The sequence below is a fragment of the Schistocerca americana genome, chromosome 4, assembly GCF_021461395.2.
Source record: "Schistocerca americana isolate TAMUIC-IGC-003095 chromosome 4, iqSchAmer2.1, whole genome shotgun sequence".
Taxonomy (NCBI): domain Eukaryota; kingdom Metazoa; phylum Arthropoda; class Insecta; order Orthoptera; family Acrididae; genus Schistocerca; species Schistocerca americana.
The window spans coordinates 245,650,905-245,672,439 of NC_060122.1; positions in this window are offsets into that span (position 1 = coordinate 245,650,905).

The window sequence follows — 21,535 nt, forward strand, 5'->3', positions numbered from 1 at the left end:
CAGGCGATCATCATAGGCCGCACCACCCGCTCCTTCCGCCTCCATGATTTCTACCTCACCATTTATGGCCGTCCTATCCACCTCACTCCTACCCTCAAATACCTTGGCCTCACCCTTGACCGCCACCTCACCTGGACTTCCCATCTCCTTACCATCCAAAACAAAGCTCAGAACCGCCTCCGCCTCCTGAAACTCCTGTCCGGCCGGACATGGGGTCTGCATCCTTCCACCATCCTCCACACCTACAAATCCATGATCTGCCCTATCCTTTGTTATGTCAGCATCGCTTGGATTTCCGCCCCTCCCCGGTTCTATAACGCCCTCCCAATCCTCGAACGCCATGCACTCCGCCTCGCCTTCCGCATCCGCCTTCCGTCCCCCACGCGCATCCTCTATGACCTCATCCCCTTCCCCCACCTTCTCCTTTTCCTTGAACACATCCGCACACTATATATTGTCCGCCGCCTTGATCCCCCTCACCCCCTGGTGTCTCCCTTCCTCTCCACTCCCAACCAGTTGCCGCGCCTTTACCATTGTGTCCCTCCCTCTCTCCATCTCCACACCCTCCATCTCCTTTCCCAACACAACTTCCACTGTCTACCACTCCCGGATGATGAGCTTCGCCCTGACATCTACCCTTTCTACCAACTCTAACCCCCTCTTCCTGCCTCCTCCTCCAGGCTCCCTCTCCTCCCCCTCCCTCCTTCTGAGTGGATTTCCCCTCCTACTCCCCCTCCATCTCTTGTGCCTTCTTTCTGTGTCTCTGCGCTCCCTCCTGCCCTGTCTTTCCTTTTCCTCTCCCGCCCCATGTGTCTCCTGCCTCTTCGTGAACCCACGGTTGCCCCTCCTCTCTTCATCCCGCCGCTTCCCCAGCTGCCCCATGCTCTCCCCTCCTTTTCCATCCTCTCTGACCCTTCCCTCGGCAGGTCCCACCTGGTAGTTTTATTCTTCGTCGTGTGTGCTCCAAGTGGGTATTAAGTGTGTTGTTTCGGAGTGTTTTTAATACTGTGGCTAACTTTTAACCTGTGCATGCGCATCCAGTGTCTTCTCTGTGTTTTAAGAATCGCCAACTGTGCTTTTTAACTTTCTGGTGACTTTTTTAACTGTCCCCAATGAACGTCTACATGTCAGTGTATTTTTACCTCCATTTTCTCCCCTTACTCTGTTTTATGTTCCCCTTTTTTACCTCCTTATGTATGTATTATTTTATTCTTGTTTTAGTTGTCATGTCACTCGGCTGAAGAGCGGCGGATTGTGCTGCTGACAGCCCTCCCCTGCCCATATGGGGCAGGGGAATGAAATCACAATAAAGAAAAAAAAAACACGGAAAACACCCCTGTTCCCCTCTTGGCAGGTCCCCGGACTCGTACACGCTAAGTGGACATTCGCGCGCCGGAGATCACCACCATCAGTGTTTCGTGTGTGCCGTCATGTTTAGTGTTCAGTGTTCACCGTCACACTCCATCGTTCACCAGTGCCATCGACATCTTCAGTGTTGTGCCTCGTGTCAACAGTTTGTAGTGTGTATTGTCTTCGAGTGTGAACGGCTTCATGTTTTTTTTTGTTCATGTGTCTACTGTTTTTCTCCCGCCGTTTTGTTCCAACCCATGTGTCTTCTCTGTTTTATCATTGTACTATCTTTGGCTGAAGAGCGGCGTATTGTGCTGCTGCCAGCCTACCTGTTATACTGGTATTAAAATCACAATAAAGAAAAAAAAACACGGAAAACAGCATTGGCAATCGAAGTGGAATGTGTGTCACCACACCAAAGGTGGATATTATGCGGCATTACAACCTCAAATTACTACAAGGCCGTAGTTTACGGGGGCACATTTGGACCGGTCTATGATTTCCAACATCATTCGACTCCGCTTTAACCACGCCTCGTTTCCTGTACATCTGTATAGAATCCGTCCGTCCAAGTGACGTTTCTTCGTGTCTTCTTTCTCCCCTCGAAGGACCTTCTCAAAGGACCACCTCACGCCCGTTTGTCGGCGGTATTTATTCGGTGCTTTTGCTAATGTCGCGAAGTTTCTAAGGCGGTGACTGACTCTTCGGTCGTTGATTTATGTTTCTCACGTTGGGGTAAACGTGACCAATGTCAGGCTTTCCTTGTTCGACTGAGCCGCTTCCGAATCTTGTGGCTTAACGTGTCAAAGTCTTTAAAATATTCACTTAACCTATAATACGTCTTTATGCATATTTGTGTCAAAGTCTTTAAAATATTCACTTAACCTATAATATGTCTTTATGCATATTTCTGCTTTGGACAACCCTAAATAACACGTAATTATTATACACTCTATAGTATGAAGCAGCCGGCCCTAGATAATTGTGCAGTGCATTGGATTGTTTGGCACGCTATGGAATGGACAGGTGGTCACGTTTTTTAGTGCTGTCCAAAGCGTTCCTTCTGGTTTATTCAGAAAACCTCCCACGCTTTAATTTATATTCTACAGTTTTCCTTGCTATGCGCTTGGCACACGTTGCCCAGCACAACCATTCAGCCAAGATGCATCTACAAACCGGTTTCACGTATCTCCTCATTCCTTTCTAGCCTATGGTGTTGAAACAGATTCCCACATTGTAAGCTTTTCGGCTTTCTCGAGCTGACTCTGGGTTTTCATAAGAACCAGAATCGATTGCTGATGCCTTGTTTACGAGATTCCGTGCTCTACATAAATTCAGCGGATACCAAGTTTTCTACATCGACGGAAAAAATCGCAACGTTAAGATGGAGTTGTGCGACATAAACGAATCTGAAAGATGATATCTATTCAAATTTCACGCCAGTCGCTTAAGAGTGGCGCTAGTAGTGCCACTGTAAGGATGCAGTTCAGGTTCGCTTCAGATACACACTGTAACGGTAGTGGGCTTAGTTACCATTGAAATTGGACATGGTGAGTTGATATTAGTCAAGAATACCTTTAAGGCGACAAAGGTGCCATTATCAGCACTTCACTGAGTTTGAACGAGGTCGTGCAATGGGGCTACGAGAGGCTGGAAGTTCCTTCTGCAGTACTACAGAAAGACTTGACAGGAATCTAGCCACGGTACACGACTGCCGGCAGCGGTGGTTACGAGAATGTACGATCGCAAAAAGACCGGGCTCCAGACGGCCACGCAGCACTACAGACCACAGTGTTCAGCGTATGGCTCTGGCGCATCGTACTGCATCTGCTGCAGCAATTTGAGCAGCACTTGGCACCACAGTGATACAAAGTACTGTTACAAATCGGTTACTTCAAGGACAGCTCCGAGCCACACCCCATGCAGCGTGCATTCCACTGAACCCTAATCATCGCCATTTGCGACTTCAGTGGTGTCAAACTAGAGTTCATTCGAGGACAGGGTGAAGGTGTGTTGTGTTTTCTGATGAAAGATGGTTCTGCCTCGGTGTCGGTGATCATAGTGCGTTGGTTAGAAGAAGGACAGTTGATGGTCTGCAATCAACCTGTTCTGCGTGCTACACGTGGAGTTATGGTCTGGGGTGCGATTTCGTATAACAGCAGGAGCACTCTCGTGGTTATGCCACGCACCCTGACTGCAAATTTTTACGTGAATCTGGTGATTCGAGCTGTTGTACTGCCATTCATGAACAGCATTCCTGGAAGCGTTTTACAATAGGATAATGCTCGTCCACATTCCTCTGTTGTAACCCAACATGCTCTACAGAGTGTCGATCACGTTGCCTTGACCTGCTCGATCACCAAAGCTGTCTCCAATAGAGCACTCTTGGGACATCATCGGATGACAACTCCAGCGTCATTCACAAACAGCATTAACTGTTCTTGTATTGATGGAGCAAGTGCAACAGTCATGGACGCTTACATTAATCTGTGATCATGCAGTGTTAATCACTTAAATATGTTACATAGACAAATGTATCCCCGATACTTCATTAGTCTATATTAACTATTTTTGGTGTTGTGATTTTTTTCTGTCAGTGTATTACAGTAATCGCCATCAAAGAACTTGTGTTCCACCCCGAAAATCTCCCACACACTCTCCTCCTACAGTCCCCCTTCTCTACTGTCCGTGAGCTTTGATCAGTTCAACTGATTATTCAGTTGTCTACTTAAGATATTGCGGTTATATCGGTCACCACTCTGAGTTGATCCCGCACTTACTCCTAGAAATTCACGCCGGTAACAACTTATGTCTCCTCGCCATCCGAATGACCTCTATGGTTTCTTTGTCCATTTCACTCTAGATGTGTTCAGTTATAATCTTAGATGTGGTCATTTTGCACGCATGTGTCATCATTTGCAAAGCCTTCCTGTGTGTGTGAGAATAGTTTCGCCAGGTTTTACTGCTGTGTTCTAGATTGTGGCATGAGGTTTCTACATTCCGAAACTCTTCGCTGAGATGAGGTGTTATACTTTATTTTCTCTATTAACTATTGTTGGTGGAGTACCACCGTTTCAAATCCAACCCTCCACTTCTGGAGTATTGTTTGAACAGGTGAACAATTTGTTGTATACGCCCCACCAAGTAGTGATTTCTGCTGAAGTCTACCTGACGCTTTTTCGGGAAGATTTTCACAATAGTCTAGCAGCTGTTAGATTGTGATGCAATTTTGAGGCGATTTGTGCAAAATGGGACTCTCCATTCTTCGTAGGATATAATCCGAGTGATTAACAATATTCATGAATAGCTTCTCTGATGCTGTTCACCAACGTCGAAAAAAGAGAGCTCGTTCAATGTCGGTGGAACGGTACTCAAGACAGTATTCGGAACACACGATCATTTGAATGCCGACCGATGGGATAAAGCCATCCATTGTGTCACATCACTTCTTGTTACTGCCCAAGACATAGTTATTTAACAGCACTTGTGATAAGTGGGCACAGAGAACAACTTGTCTGTCAGTACTCGGCAAATTCGAGTCGGCGTTACAGGACTTGTGCAACAGTACGAAGAGCCCACGAACCTTGCTGAGCGTGATCTAGTACGGATGCTCGAGGAACTATGTAACATAGCCACTGCATTAGAAATGGATAAATCTTTGCAAATCTACATCTATAGCTCTTATGACATCAATTCTACGTGAATGCGTTGTATAGCCATACAGTTCTACGTGAATGCGTTATATATGACGATCCAACTGGGATTACAATACAAGCTTAGCCCCAGTTTGATGCCCTATAAATTATTTTTATATACTCTAGCTAATATCATGACTGTGATCACAGCATTCGAGAATCCACCCTACCTTGTATTGTATTGAGTTAGGGACCTAGAAACGACGGAGAGGCTTCGTCCCCGCCGTAGCCCTCAGTGGTTCACAACCCCACAACAGGCTACAGCAGTCCATTCACCCCACCGCCGCCCCACACCGAACCCAGGGTTACTGTGCGGTTCGTTCCCCCACGGATAATTTTCTATTACGATCGACTAATCAACCCATAGCTCATGAGAAGGGACGACTAGTCTCCTCCCCCACGCGCACACCAGACATTGTATTTAGACGTAAGTTTTAAGTGTGCATTTGTATTATTTTGTGGACAAGCCACAAGTGTGGCCATGATGATATTAAAATGTATGTACTCCATTTCACGATACAAAGACTTCACAAATGAAGTGCCCTACTTCTGGATTAGGATAGGTTTTTTTGTGTTTCTTTCGTTTATTTACCAGCGTTTGTGTATTTTGTGGAATAGCTACGTGACTTGATTAGCAAACCTCTTGTATTTTGGACTCGCATTCGTGAGCACGACAATTCGAACCCTCGTCGGACCATCCTGATTTAGGTTTCTCTGTGATTTCCCCAAATTTTCTAAGCCAAATGCCGTCATGGTTCCTTCCAAAGGGCACAACTGCTTTCCTTCTCCACCCTTCCCTAGCCCGAGCTTGTGCTCTGTCTTTAATGACCTCGCAGTCGACGGGCTTTTCCCATTAATGTCCTCCTTCTCTTGTATTTTGCATTGATATGAGCTGCTTTCAGAAATGAGCAATGATCCATAAGACTTTGTTTATATTACTATGTTCCACAATACCAAAGTCCGCTGTAATAATAAAAGATTCACTAATATCTCTGAGCTATGTAATTAATCTGCCTTGTTACACAGTTGGTTTTACATTATGAATATCTGTCATAGAGAGATGGAAAACGAGACTGTGGTTTGAGACCATAGGAAAATTAACTACGTGTGTGACTGCCTTAGAACACAGAACGAAAAATAAAAAAGCACACAAAAGGACTTTGACACAACATGCACTACAATTTAAGGTTAAAAGTTATCTTGAGAATCTTAATATTTTTTACAACTATTTAGTTTCTTGAAGCCTTCATTGACAAATGGAATAAGTAATTTTAAAAGACTTATTTATTAACAGCACAGTTAAGTAGCCTCATTTTCATACGCATAGTCCCTTCCTTAAATATTTGACAAGGGCAAAGAACGGTGACACGATGCCTACTGGCATCATCGTAAGATGAAACTATAGGTTAGACTGCCTTCATCCATACTTTAGTGATTCTTACTAGTGAATTTTGTGATAAAGACCAATCTCCTAATATAATTTTCTTGTTGTTTAGGTTGTGCTAGTTATAAGATTTATCCCTTAAACTCATTCTTTGGAATAACTTGTAGAACACAGAAATATCAACCACTCATACTCTTCTATTGTCTGATCAATATTGATAAAACACTTAATCACTTGGTAACAGAAGAGTACCACTCTCCTAAGTGGAATCTTATAAGGCCTTTTGCACCTTGCTTAACGGAGACAAACGAAGGGCCCAGGAAAAGAAAGAGCCCAAACCCTATTTTCATTCTTTGAATTTTCAACAGTGTATGAAAGTATATCCCTTAATCGGGCAGATAGGTTGGAAAATTTAAAAAGGGAAATTGACAGGTTAAACTTACATATAATGGCAATTAGTGAAGTTCGGTGGCACGAGGAACAGGACTCCTGGTCAGGAGAATACAGTGTTACAAATACACAATAAAATAGGGGTAATGCAGTAGTGCGTTTAATAATGAATAATAGAACAGGAACACGGATAAGCTACTATGAACAGCATATTGTACGCATTATCGTAGCCAAGACAGACACGAAGCCCACACCCACCACAAGTTTATATGCCAACTAGCTCCGCAGATGAGGAGGAGATAGAGGAAATTTATGATGAGATAAAAGAAATTATTCAAATAGTTAAGGGAGACGAAAATTTAATAGTCTTGGGAGACTGGAATTCGACAGTAGGAAAAGGAAGAGAAGGAAAAGTAGTTGGTGAATACGGACTGGGATAAAGGAATTAAAGAGGAATCCCCCTAATAAAATTTTGCAGAGAGCATAATTTAATCGTAGCTAACACTCGTTTAAGAATCATAAAAGAAGCTTGTATACGTGGAAGAGATCTGGAGACACAGGAAGTTACCAGATTGATTTTATTACGGTAAGACAGAGATTTCGGAATCATTTATGAAATTGTAAGACATTTCTAAGGGCAGATTTATTGGTTATGAACTGCAGATTAAAACTGAAAAAATTGCAAAAAGGCAGGAATTTAAGGAGATGGGACTTGGATAAACTGAAAGAACCAGAGGTTCTAGAGAGTTCCAGAGGGAGCATCAGGGAACGATTTGCGAGAATAGGGGAAACGAATACAGTAGAAGAAGAGTGGGTAACTTTGAGAGATGAAATAGTGAAGGCAGCAGAAGATCAAGTAGGTAAAAAGACGAGGGCTAGTAGAAATCCTTGGGTAACAAAAGAAATATTGAATTTAATCGATGAAAGAAGAAAATATAAAAATGTAATAAATGAAACAGGCAAAAGGGAATACAAAGGTTTAAAAACTGAGACTGACAGGAAGTGCAAAATGGCTAAGCATAGATGGCTCGAGGACACATGTAAGGGTGTAAAAGCATACATCACTAGCGATAAGATAGATGCTGCCGACAGGAAAATTAAAGAGACCTTTGGAGAAAAGAACCATGTGTATGAATATCAAGAGCTCAGATGGGAAACCGGTCCTAAGCAAAGAAGGGAACAGGACCGATGACCTCAGCAGTTTGGTCCCTTTTATGCTGAATGTTAAGCGGGGACCTAGAAACGATGGAGAGGCTCCGTCCCTGCCGCAGTGGTCCACAACCCCTCAACGACTACCGCAGTCCACTTCATCCATCCGCTGCCCCACACCGAACCCAGGGTTATTGTGCAGCAAAGAAGGGAACAGGACTAATGACCTCATCAGTTTGGTCCCTTGTATGCTGTATGTTAAGCGGGGACTTAGAAACGACGGAGAGGCTCCGTCCCTGCCGCAGCCACAGTGGTCCACAACCCCTCGACGACTACCGCAGTCCACTTCACCCCTCCGCCGCCCCACACCGAACCCAGGGTTATTGTGCAGTTCGCCCCCCCCTCCCCCCAGGGAACGTCTCACACCGAACGAGTGTAACTCCTATGTTTGAGTGGTAGAGTAATGGTGGTGTACGCGTACGTGGAGAACTTGTTTGTGCAGCAAGGCCAACATAGTGTAGCTGAGGCGGAATAAGGGGAACCAGCCAGCATTCGCCGAGGCAGACGGAAAACCGCCTAAAAACCATCCACAGACTGGCCGGCTCACTGGACCTCGTCGCAAGTCCGCCGGGCGGATTCGTGCCGTGGACCAGGCGCTCCTTCCCGCTCCGGAAAGCAATGCATTAGACCACTCGGCTAACTGGGTTGGTCCCCTAATCCATACACATCTGAACATTTGAAAGAAGGGAAAGCAGAAAGGTGGAAGGTGTGTATAGAGAGTCAGTTCAAGGAAGATGTACTTCAGGGCAATATTATGGAAATGGAAGAGGACGTAGATGAAGATTAGAAAGAAGATATAATAATGCGTGAAGAATTTGACAAAACACTGAAAGACTTATATATAAAGATGGTATCTGTTCCTTCGGACATGACCCAAAGAACAGATACCGTCAGTGACCATGCAGCTCTTTTAGAATGAAATGATAATGAAATCAAGACCCTAAGCAGTCGACAAACGTTGACCTACATCAAAAGGGGGAGTTGAAAATGTGTGCCCCTCCCGGGACTCGAAGCCAGGACTCTCTGCTTACATGGCAGACACTCTATCCATCCGAGCCACCGAGGGCACAGAGGATAGAAACAGAAAGATACCGTCAGTGACCATGCAGCTCTCTTAGAATGAAATGATAATGAAATCAAGACCCTAAGCAGTCGACAGGCGTTGACATACATCAAAATGGAGAGTTGAAAATGTGTACCCATACCGGGACTCGAATCCAGGACTCTCTGCTTATATGGGAGACACTCTATCCCTCTGCGCCACCGAGGGCACAGAGGATAGTGCGACTGCAGGGATTTATCCCTTGCACGCTCCCCGTGAAACCCACATTCCCAACTTAACGTCCACACGCTACATTAGCAGTGCCCCTTCCCGTTACACTCATTACTCGCGGCAGACAATCTTGCCGAGTCCCGTAAGAGTTCGGGAAATACGTGTGCATCCAGCACAGAAGAAGAAGGTCAATGGCCGGTTAGCCATAACTATTTATGAAGGGCTTATTTCAATAGTGGTACAAGTCGATTACCTCCACTTTTCTGTCTATAATGCTTCTGACATTAATGGTCCATACAAACAGAAAGAAAGGTTCATCTCTAGCAAGAAGCCATATGCTTGAATATTTCTGGTACCTCAACTGCAGATTTTTCAGCGCTCATTTAACTTTAGGACTCTGTATCTCAGAATGAACAAAAGTGGACTCGTACTACTATTGAAATAAGCCCTTCATACGAAGATGGTATCTGTTCTTTCGGATATAGTGTGACTGCACGGATTTACCCCTATTTAGGAAGCAAAATAACTGATGATGGTCGAAGTTGGGAGAACATAAAATGCAGACTGGCAACGCAAGAAAAGCGTTTGTGAAGAAGAGAAATTTGTTAACAAAGTGTCAGGAAGTTCTTTCTGAAAGTATTTGTGTGGATTGTAGCCATTTATGGAAGTGAAACATGGACAATAAAAGGTTTAGACAAGAAGAGAGTACGAGCATTTGAAATGTAGTGCTACAGAAGAATGCCCAAGATTAGATGTGTAGATCACGTAACAAATTAGAAGGTACCGAATAAAGCTGGGGAGAAGAGAAATTTGTGGTACAACTTGACTAGAAGAAAGGATCGGTTGGTAGGACATATTATGAGGCATCAAGGGATCACCAATCTAGTACTGGAGGGTTGTGTGTGGGGTAAAAGTTGGAGAGGGAGACCAAGGGATGAATACAGAAGTAGATTCAGAAGGATGTAGGTTGCAGCAGTTACTCGGAGATGAAGTCTTGCACAGGATAGAGTAGCATGGAGAGCTGCATCAAACAAGTTTTTGGACTGGAGACCACAACAGCAGCAGCAGCAACAACAACAACAACAACAACAACAACAACATGAAAGTAGGCAACAGTTGTTATCAAACATTCTACACACTGCTGGCACATTAAGCATTTGTGTGCATGTCTTTACATAATGTACTGAAGTTTCTGCAATTTTGTGAAAATACTGATATGGGGGGGGGGGGGGTGAGGAGGGGGGCGGGTAAGGCATTGGGCTGCATAAATAAAATGTAGCAAACGCTTTTCCTTCGACTTTCGAAGCTTAAGCTTCCGAATTTGTTTTTAAAATGTGAAGCAAGAGCTGTAGCTCGTGAGGACAAAACAGAGAATAAAAGCTTTTCCATCGCCTTGAGCTGTGCCTTCGGCATTAGTTGAACTGTATGACTAAAGAGAAGCTCTGACTTCATTCTGGAAGCAATAACTTCTAAAACGTGAACGCTGATCAGCAGATATGGTTAACTAGTAGCTTGTGTACACTGTAAAAAATGCTACGGACCAAGTCGATATCCACACGGAGAGAATTACAAAACTCCGTATTAGACACAGGAAAGAGAAGAAATCGGGCATTGTAGTCAGAATTGAGGATGGAGATATTCCTTAGGTATACAGTTAAACTAGAATTCCAGTCCAGAACAGCAGAAGAAAAGGGGATTCATCAAACTACAACGAGTTAAATTGTGAGTGCAGTTCCTAATAAGATAATAGAAAAAGCTGACTTGCGGATCAAATATCCGTCGTCACCACATGATGTGATTGTGGCATAAAAACGAGTGGCTAGAAAAATGGAAATTTCTAAATGCTGTAGATGTTGTTCACTGTTCGTACCATATGTGTTAATTCCTAAATCTACGCAATATAGTAACGAGTATATGAATGGAAAGGGTTACGCAGGTATAAATGTGCAGGCTGTATGATATGTAAAGGGACAGCTCACTAGCGCTGAGTCCAACTAACCTGGGTCTCTACATGGCAATCGAATGTGGATAAATTCAGCTATCAGAGAAGTGCTAATTGGATTCAAGAACACTGTTCTTTTATGTGATGAGGTCTCTGGCCAAGACGATGATCCCCTATCGCAGTCCAATAGAGGAGAGTCACAAATCATTCAACAGGCTTCTAGAAAAAAGAGGGGGTTGTGTTAGAGCATTGTTTTGGTCAGCTGAAGAGTGAGAAGAATGTTTCATTCGGCACAAGCTAACCGTATTTATTCTCGTATGGAACTGGCATTACTACGTGAGCGGATACATCAGACACGACGAGGACTGGCGGTATGTGATAGTCAACTGCTAAATCTTCATTTACTTATTAGCAATATTATGCAGTTTTGTCATTGGAACAAAGTGGACAGTTTAACATTTAGATCTATGGAGATTAGTGCAGAAGTGTCTTCCAATAGGCAGAAGGAGAAGTTTGATTGTCTACAAGAGGGTCGACAGGAAACACCGATTCCAGACAATTCCCAAACGGTTATTAATTTATCGAAAAAAGAATTGTCTAAGGAAGAACTTTCTGTTCTGTCTAAAGGAGGGAATTTTGCAATCACTCCATCCAAGGTTCCTATGGAGGACATTATTGCTAATATAGAGGCAGGAATTCGTCAGTTACCATCATATTCTGCTGATGAAATTAGGATGGAAACCTCCAAGATATTACGTAAAGCTAAGCCACCCAGCAGCACTCTGTCTCAAGGGGAAAGGAAGGCATTGCGGGAGATCAATGCAGACAAGAATGTTATTATAGTTGCCGCTGACAAGGGAAATGTTACTGTTTTAATGAATACTGAGGATTATCACAAGAAGATCAGTGATCTCCTGGAACCCAGCACATACAAGAAGTTGAAAAAGGATCCCACAACGAATGTGCTGAATGCCACCAATCGTCTGATAAAACAGTCTTCAATTCCTACAGAAGTTGAAAAGTATCTTTGTAAAACGGAGGCTTATCCTACGAGATTATATGGATTACCAAAGATACATAAGCCTGATGTTCCTTTGAGACCGATAGTCAGCGCAATTGGAGCTCCTACCCAAGAACTAGCCAGACACCTTGCCTCTTTGTTACAACCTTACATAGGCAAAACTGAGAGTCATATTAAAAACTCTCTACACTTCATTGAGAAATTGAGGGAAATTACTGTCGGTCCTAATGACATCCTTGTCAGTTTTGATATAGTGTCTTTGTTCACTATGGTTCCAGTTGATGAAGCTCTCTCTCATATAGCCGATATGTTCCCTGCTGATATAGTAGCCTTGTTCCAACACTGTCTATCCTCGACCTATTTTCAGTACAATGGTGAATTTTATGAACAGATTGATGGGGTAGCCATGGGAAGCCCCCTAAGCCCCGCAATTGCGAATTTATTCATGGAATATTTTGAACATCAAGCACTGCAGTCGGCAAAAAAAAAAAAAAAAAAAAAATCCCTCGAAGTGGTATTGGTATGTTGATGATACATTTGTAATATGGAATCATGAGGAAGAGGACTTGAATGATTTCCTGGTGCACTTAAATAGCATCAACCCAAAGATCAAATTTACCATGGAGAAAGAGAATAATGGACAACTTAACTTTTTGGATGTTGTTGTTGTTGTTGTTGTGGTCTTCAGTCCTGAGACTGGTTTGATGCAGCTCTCCATGCTACTCTATCCTGTGCAAGCTTTTTCATCTCCCAGTACTTACTGCAACCTACATCCTTCTGAATCTGCTTAGTGTATTTATCTCTTGGTCTCCCTCTACGATTTTTACCCTCAACGCTGCCCTCCAATACTAAATTGGTGATCCCTTGATGCCTCAGAACATGTCCTACCAACCGATCCCTTCTTCTGGTCAAGTTGTGCCACAAACTTCTCTTCTCCCCAATCCTATTCAATACTTCCTCATTAGTTATGTGATCTACCCATCTAATCTTCAGCATTCTTCTGTAGCACCACATTTCGAAAGCTTCTATTCTCTTCTTGTCCAAACTATTTATCGTCCATGTTTCACTTCCATACATGGCTACACTCCATACGAATACTTTCAGAGATGACTTCCTGACACTTAAATCAATACTGGATGGTAACAAATTTCTCTTCTTCAGAAACGCTTTCCTTGCCATTGCCAGCTTACATCTTACATCCTCTCTACTTCGACCATCATCAGTTATTTTGCTCCCCAGTTATTTTGGATGTATCAGTTATCAAACGGGCGGATGGGACCTTAGGCCATAAGGTCTACAGGAAAGGTACACATACTGATCGCTACCTCCATAAGAACTCAAACCACCACCCTAGGCAAAAGAGGGGGGTCATAAAAACACTAGTGGATAGGGCCAATAATATTTGTCAACCAGGCTACTTACAAGAAGAACTAAATCGTTTACGAATGGTTTTTGCGAAAAATGGTTATACGAAAAACGAGATTAACCGAGCACTTCACCCAAGTAGGAAAATGCCTAAAAATAGGAGACAGCAACAACCAACAGCTGGAAAAGTATTTCTTCCGTTCATCCATAACATCACGGATCGCATTGGGAAAGTACTAGCCAAGTTTCAGGTGGGGACTATTTTCAGACCTACTAAGAAAATTAGTGAATGCTTAAGATCAACAAAAGATGCTCGTCACCCCCTAGCCACCCCAGGGGTATGTAAAATTCCGTTTAATTGTGGCAGGGTTTACATAGGAACTACAAAAAGAAGCATCAATACACGTTTGACGGAGCACAAAAGAAACTGTCGCTTGGGACATATCGACAAATCGGCAGTAGCGGAACATGTTTTTAAGGATGGAGATCACGAAATAAAATTTGGTGAGACAAGCGAGCTAGCGAGGACGTCGCATTATTATACACGTATGTATAGAGAGGCAATTGAAATCCACAAACATCAATATAATTTTAATCGTAAAGAAGAAGGATTAAAATTGGACAAGATATGGCGGTCGACGTTGCATCAATCACGTGACAATCGATTGCCTGCAATCGAGAGAACAGACGATAGCCAGAGATAGTTCCACATCGACGTCACGTGACGTGCGGTGGCGCCCTCTACGATCTCCATATAAGCGGTGGTCCCAGCTCCTAGTAGCCAGTCGTCGACTCACCTCGGAAGATGTTTTCCGTAGTTGAGAACGAAACGTCAGGGAGAAGAAGTTCTACAGATCGACCACGGCAATTTAGCCCGGAAGTGTTTACTGATGAAGACGCCGGCCGTTAAAGCTTTCATGGGATGAGCTGAAGAGGCTGTTTCCTATTTTACAATATGTGTCTAGAGTTGTCTTATCAAATGTTTCAATGATTATAGCTCGCTGCTTTGTACTGCATATGTTGCGAAAAAGCTACAGGATGAAGGTTTTGAAGCTACTGCACAGGATTTTCATGACGATGGCGATAAGGAAGCGGCGCCTGGAACTGAGAGGGAAATGTTTAGGAGAGGACATGAAAAAAAGACAACAAATTGCAGCTTTAAAACAAAATGCAAGAGTTTGAATTATTTTATTTATGAAAACATCCAAAACTGCTTATCGCCTACAACAAGCTATTGGTAATATAAGGAGCCTAAAGCTATTCTCATTTTCCTCCTCTTCAGCATTATTTTCGTAGTTCAGCTTCGCATTAAGGAAGTTCATTATCATAGCTTTTTCTCCATTTGCCATCTTGTCAGTTTCAGTTGTTCCAGTGGCATCATCCTGTGTAATTCCGTGGTACCGAGCACCTTCGTTTCATCCGTTTCTGGCAAACATTTTGCTTTCTTCGAGGACAGTGGCCTATCATATGAACTTGTCGTAGATGAGGAGCTGCTTCCTGTTTCCTTCTTTTGTTTTCAGAGAATGTGATTTCTCTAACAATGCAGGATACGTTATAAACCCGTGCTTAAGAACACTATTGTAGCTTTTTAGTTTTTGTAATATCAAGCTTTCATCTGAATCGGATGAGGATACCTTTAATCGACAAATCACATTTGCACACTTAGGTTAAATGCACCGAAAGGATGTCTTACGGCGAACAAAACAGCGAAATTGGATGGAAGTACTTACTCAATGAAGGTCACAGACAATGCAGATGAAGCAGGTCACTAGAAGCTTTTGCTTTTGTGTTCTAAGTAAAACGTAGGAGGAAAAGGTAAAGATTGTTCATATAACCTGAAGCAAAAGCTTTGGTTCTTCCTTTTGCTGACAGGTAAATGCTATAACTTCTACTCCTATCTCCCAAGCTTTTTGCTTCAGTTTTACTCATACGTCCCACTGAGTGATGTCTGTTGTGAAAGTATGGGAGAAGGTCACCAACTAACAAAGAAAAATAAAAAGCATGGCCGCTATCTCAGATAAGCAAAAAGACTAATTTGAGATGGGAGAAAACTGCCATTGTTGATTAGAGTGTTTTGAAGGTATGTGTAAAGATACGAGACGAAGCATTTTTAAAGAATTCAACTGCATGTAATTTGCAGATTTGCAAAATGCTTATTTATGTGGTCTCATTTTTGTACTTTCAATACTGAGTAGAAGGGTTAGCAAAGATACATGTGAAGCAAGATTTAACAATGCAAGCTATAAGTAGGGAGTGGAGTGAAAGAAGTCGTAAGGCATTCATGGAAATGCAAAATGTGCCTCTGCCTAACATTACAACTAACGCTGCAGACTATAAATGGCATTTGTCTGTGTATGCTTTCAACATCCACTGTTTATCAAATGCTAAGAGCTCTTCCTTTACCCTGAATGTGTTGCAAAAAATATAGTGAAGCTGTCTGTTCAATGATTCATATAACATTATGAAAAGGATAGATTGCAACTCACCATATAAAAGATGTTGAGTCACAGACAAGCACAACAAAGACTGCCATAAGCTTTCGGCCAGAAGGCATTCTTCTAAAGTAGAAAACACATATTCACGCAAATGCAACTCACACACACATAACCACTGTCTTTGGCCACTGAGGCCTGAAATTTCTTCGGAAGTTCTGCTTGCAATGCCACGTGCGTGGCCTCGGTAAAGATCTAGCGACCTAGATGCGCCAGGGAGACCGCTACCGGCAACTACATGAACTGGTAACTGATGCCAAATTAAAATTTTAGTTTAGTGTAAGATAAAATTTTCACCGGTTTTCTATCTTCATATAGTCTTGTAAATTCGAATGATACTTCTTGAAACATCCTATACTGGGGGCTTTTCCACGAATCTCTCTTTAACGAATATTGTATTTGTACATATACAGTTTCCGTCCAGATTAAGGTTTTCTGTACCAGCTGCGTCTTTATTTTGGAACGATCTTTTATAGCTTACTCAATGGTTCGCAACATGTCGGTGATATCTGGTTTGAAGTTAATTTCGTTATTCTTTGCTTACTCATTGCTGAATCGCATACCAGTTACTTGACAGATGAGGTGGGAAAAGTTTCGTCCTCCTACATACAAGTGTGCGAGCGAATGGAAGTGAGCTTTCTTAATTCTCTGTGTTGAATTTTTGATTGTCATAAGACCTATGAACATAACGCATGACCATACATGTAGCTGTAGGCTAAGTTAATTTTTGATATAAGTAAATAATAAGAACATTAAAACGTGGCGGGGAAATATTAGCGCTCTGATTGGTCATTTGTTAGCTGGACCCAGGATGATGATGACTCCATATCGTTTTGGTAAGATGCCGTTGTAGTAGACGTACTTCCCTGCAACTTTCAAGATATAATCACAGATGTAACTAAATTCAATCAACAGAGGATAATGTCCCATGAAAGTGCGTGGCGGCCCTAAGATCAACAAAATATGTGGGAATGGTTGCCACATTCCACTTAATTTCGTGCTGTATTTTAATTTGCGCTCACACAAGCCTATTAGTGATGCAATTCGAGCTCGAGGGTAGCAGGAGCATTACATTTCTTCATGGCTGCCGAGAACTTTAGGTTGCAACTGAAAGTTTATAGGACAATTATTTTAAGATCGTGTACGGAAACGGTAAAGCGTAATCTTACTTATTCTGGCGTCGGTACGTTCTGTAAACAGAACGTGAATACGATGCCCCTACTTAAAGATCAGTCGATGCGATGGTCGAGGTTGTCATCAGAATTTCTAAATAGTTTCCTGTATTCCCAAAATTCAGTTCTATAAGAAATTTCCTGCCTCGTAACTAAAAGGTTTCATGGAAGTCTTATATGTAAGAAATATTTGTTAGATGAAAACGTTACATACGAATCATATGTAGAGTTTTAAGCAAATTCGTTTTCTGAAGAATTAAAAAAAAGTTGGGTGCTTGTTGAATCATATGCTTTGAACACAATGGAAAATACTTGTAATACATATTTTTGTTTTGGAAAATAAATATGGGTCTACGTTTTTGTTGACTTAATTATCTACATATAAATGATTATTCTACAACTCACCTTTAAATCTTTAGCAGAAGGTGCAAAGAACTACTTTGGGATATTTACCGCTACGCTATCGAAAAGCACGTGGGTAAAATGAACACCAGAACCTTTTCGTGTTACCTCTGATTTCTCTTATTTCATTATGATGACCAATACTCGTTGTGTGGGCGGGAGTAACCAAAATATTTTGGCCTTTTGACATTAAAGATGATGACAGTAATTTCGAGAAAAGATCATGCCACAACGAGAAACACATTTCTTTTAATGACTGATACCCCAACTCCTCATCGCACCCACGAGCTAATCGTCTTTTAATTTCTTCGATATAATCCTTCAATCAAATGTGGTAATGATCTTACACAGCGGAGCAATAATCCTGATGAGGACGGATAAGCGTAGTGTAGGCAGTCTCTGTAGTAGATTTGTTGGATTTTCTATTCATTCTGTCAATAAAACGCTGTCTTTGGTTTACCTTTCCCACAACACTTTTTGTGTACTGGTTCCATTGTAATTTGTTCGTAATTGTAATCCTTATGTATTCAGTTAAATCGACGACCTTCAAATCTGTGTGATTTATCGTGTAATATAACAGAATTTGTTTAGTACTCGTGCGGAGAGCGCCACACCTTATCGTTCAGTGCCAACTGCTACTTTTGCACCACAAAGATATCTTGTCTAAATCATTTTTAATTAGTTTTGATCTTATGATGACTTTTCTTGACGGCAAACAAAGGGATCATTCATCCTTATATTTTTTATCCTTCAAATGTTGTGGAGCGAAAAAACTGCTGATTACCTGACGAGCCGGAGACAAGACAGCGCTTCAGATGTGTTCAGGAGGGCTGAGGAACCTCAGGGTTTGGCTTCGCCGGTCGATACAGGCAGGCGAGTGACCTACATTGCAATGGCTAACTCACTGCAGCTCGCCCGCCCACCGTAGCCGCACAAGAAACCGCGGTGTATAACTTGACAGTATTTCTTCGATAAAATGTTACTTCAGACGACACATAGCGTCAGTAATAACGATGAACTTGCTTTACGCAAACTTCCCCAGTCACCTCCAGAGGACGCCGGCCTATGTGGCCGAGAGGTTCTAGGCGCTTCAGTCCGGAACCGCGCTGCTGCTACGGTCGCAGGTTCGAATCCTGCCTCGGGCATGGATGTGTGTGATGTCCTTAGGTTAGTTAGGTTTAAGTAGTTCTAAGTTCTAGGGGACTGATGACCACAGATGTTAAGTCCCATAGTGCTCAGAGCCATTTGAACCATTTGAACCTCCAGAGGACAGTCAGGAATTGCCCATCTTGTTCGAGCGACTCAACACTAGAAGACAATTTGAGGCACATAATTTAGTCGTTGGACTGGTATCGCAATCAGCAAACCACTTCTTGAAAAATGCTAAGTAAACTGAAAGCCTCTTTCCCGCTAGTATCACCACTATACTCGCATCGGGAAATGTAAAATTTTACAGAATCATGACGCGCTTTTTAAGATATTTGAACGTGCACGTATAAGATAACATGGCAATGTCACTTCGGAACAAATTAGTGTAACTGTATTGTTTTCTAGTTTCTTCCCCACATAATCTAAAATAATTTACTTGTTACCCATTACCACAATCTGTTGTTTCCTCTAATTAACTACTACTATCTGCTCTGTATGTAGGAGATCGGACAAGAAATTAACAACCCGAAAGAGACATGATATTAATATCATGTAATGCCGGCTATGGTCTTAATAACTGTCCCATAGACCGACCAGATTGCGAGGATACTTATAAACGTAGGCTTCCGCGGCCATTGTCACAGTCAATAAGATTTTTCTGGGTTTGTGATCGCATTGTCAATACGTAAAACTACCGACGTTTCGGTCACTGTTGCATGTGCCCTTCGTCAGGTCCCGAAGAAGGTCACTTGCAACAGTGACCGAAACGTCGGTAGTTTTACATATCGACAATGCAGTCACAAACCCAGAAAAATTTTGTAGATTGCAAACATACTGACTGCTTGCTTCATCCACTGTGTCAAATAGTGCCACATATTTTCTGTGCGTTGGAGACTGAGAGGGCCACTCAAGGCCCGACACGGTGAGCGAGTGTTTGTCACACTAGGGACGTAATGCGTGTAGCCCTGTGAACAAGGCTGTTGTCTACTTGGAAGACGGGAGTGTCCACAGAATACTCGTCGTGAGATGTAGAGGAAATTTGGACGCTGCTAATGTTGAAATAAACATCCTGTTGCATGTTCACGGTAACCTGAATAAAAGATCCTAAGTCATGGTACGAAAAACATCGCCAAAAAAATCACAGAACCTCTTCTGGCTTGAACTACACTCTCCACACACTGTCGTTTAAACACCTCATTGTCCAGTTTCTGTGCTGTTTTGCCCACTGCGGACCTGCAGCTTTATGAGCTGCTGTGATTAATGTCCTTTTGCATGGTATCCGAATCCAAATGACCTTCGCATGCAGTTCCCTTAGAAATGTTCGCTCGGAAATTGGTTGAGGTGGGCCAGCATCCACTGAAAGCAGCAATACCTGATGGGTTTGACATCGACTGTCTTGCAGCGTGACATTCGTCTCCGATTCCTGTCGGTCAGTGTCTTCCAACGACCACTGTTCACACGACTACACGATGGACAGTCCACGTCGATATACCAGCAAACCGGGCAACTTCAATTACGATGTGGTAAGGGCAAGTCCAAACACAGTAGCTGCTTTATTACGATGTGGTAAGGGCAAGTCCAAACACAGTAGCTGCTTTCTGTCATTCTGACACGTCTATCATACTGTGCTGATGAGTGCCACGCATACACCTCTTCACTGCCATGACTTACGTCAGCTGTGGAGCGTCTCATGACCGCCTGGTACCAGTTCTACATATCTACAATGTTCCAAAGCACCCAGTGTGCTCTCTTAAGGGAGTGACTAATATTTCGCCAGATTCTTAACACTACTAGGTGATTCAAAATGTGCACAAATGGAAGAACTTGATGGAGGAGTCTAAATACAACTTTGGAAGAGGAATTTACGGTCTTGGAAGAAATTGGTTCAAATGGCTCTGAGCACTATGGGACTCAACTGCTGAGGTTATTAGTCCACTAGAACTTAGAACTAGTTAAACCTAACTAACCTAAGGACATCACAAACATCCATGCCCGAGGCAGGATTCGAACCTGCGACCGTAGCGGTCTTGCGGTTCCAGACTGCAGCGCCTTTAACCGCACGGCCACTTCGGCCGGCTGGAAGAAATTCTGAGCCAGTGAAAACGCTGGAATGTCAGAGACAACTAGGCAATCAGTTCACATGTGCCTTAAATTCAGCAAAGATAAGGTACTATTTCTGAGTAAGAACGATAATGTACAATGTCTGCACACTTTTCTGTGCAAGTATGTGCCGTACTTAATGCCACACATCCCAGGCGTTGGCTCGGAAGGGTGAATCCAGGTCCAATTGCATGGGTACAATGCTTCCCTGATCTGACGCCTCTTATTTATTTACTATGGGTACATATCAAAAGCTTCGTGTGCGTGACGCCGATTCCCGACAAAGGAACACTTCTTTCCCGGATACTTGCAGCGTATGGTGAGGCTTGTGTGACGCTTGATATACCTGGTACAATGCGCCAGTGTTTTCTACAAAGATGTCACGCCTGTGTTTAATGTGGTAGTCATCATTTTGAACACCTTCGCGCGAGCACTTGTGGTCTAGGATCCCTTTCAGGGAAAGATGGTATGGACTCTGAACACTCCCCCGTGACAATGTCACGGGGAGACGATGAAGATAACACTTTCCCGATTCCACTGAGGTCGACACACCCAATTAACCCCACCGACCAATGACTTACAAGTATTCCC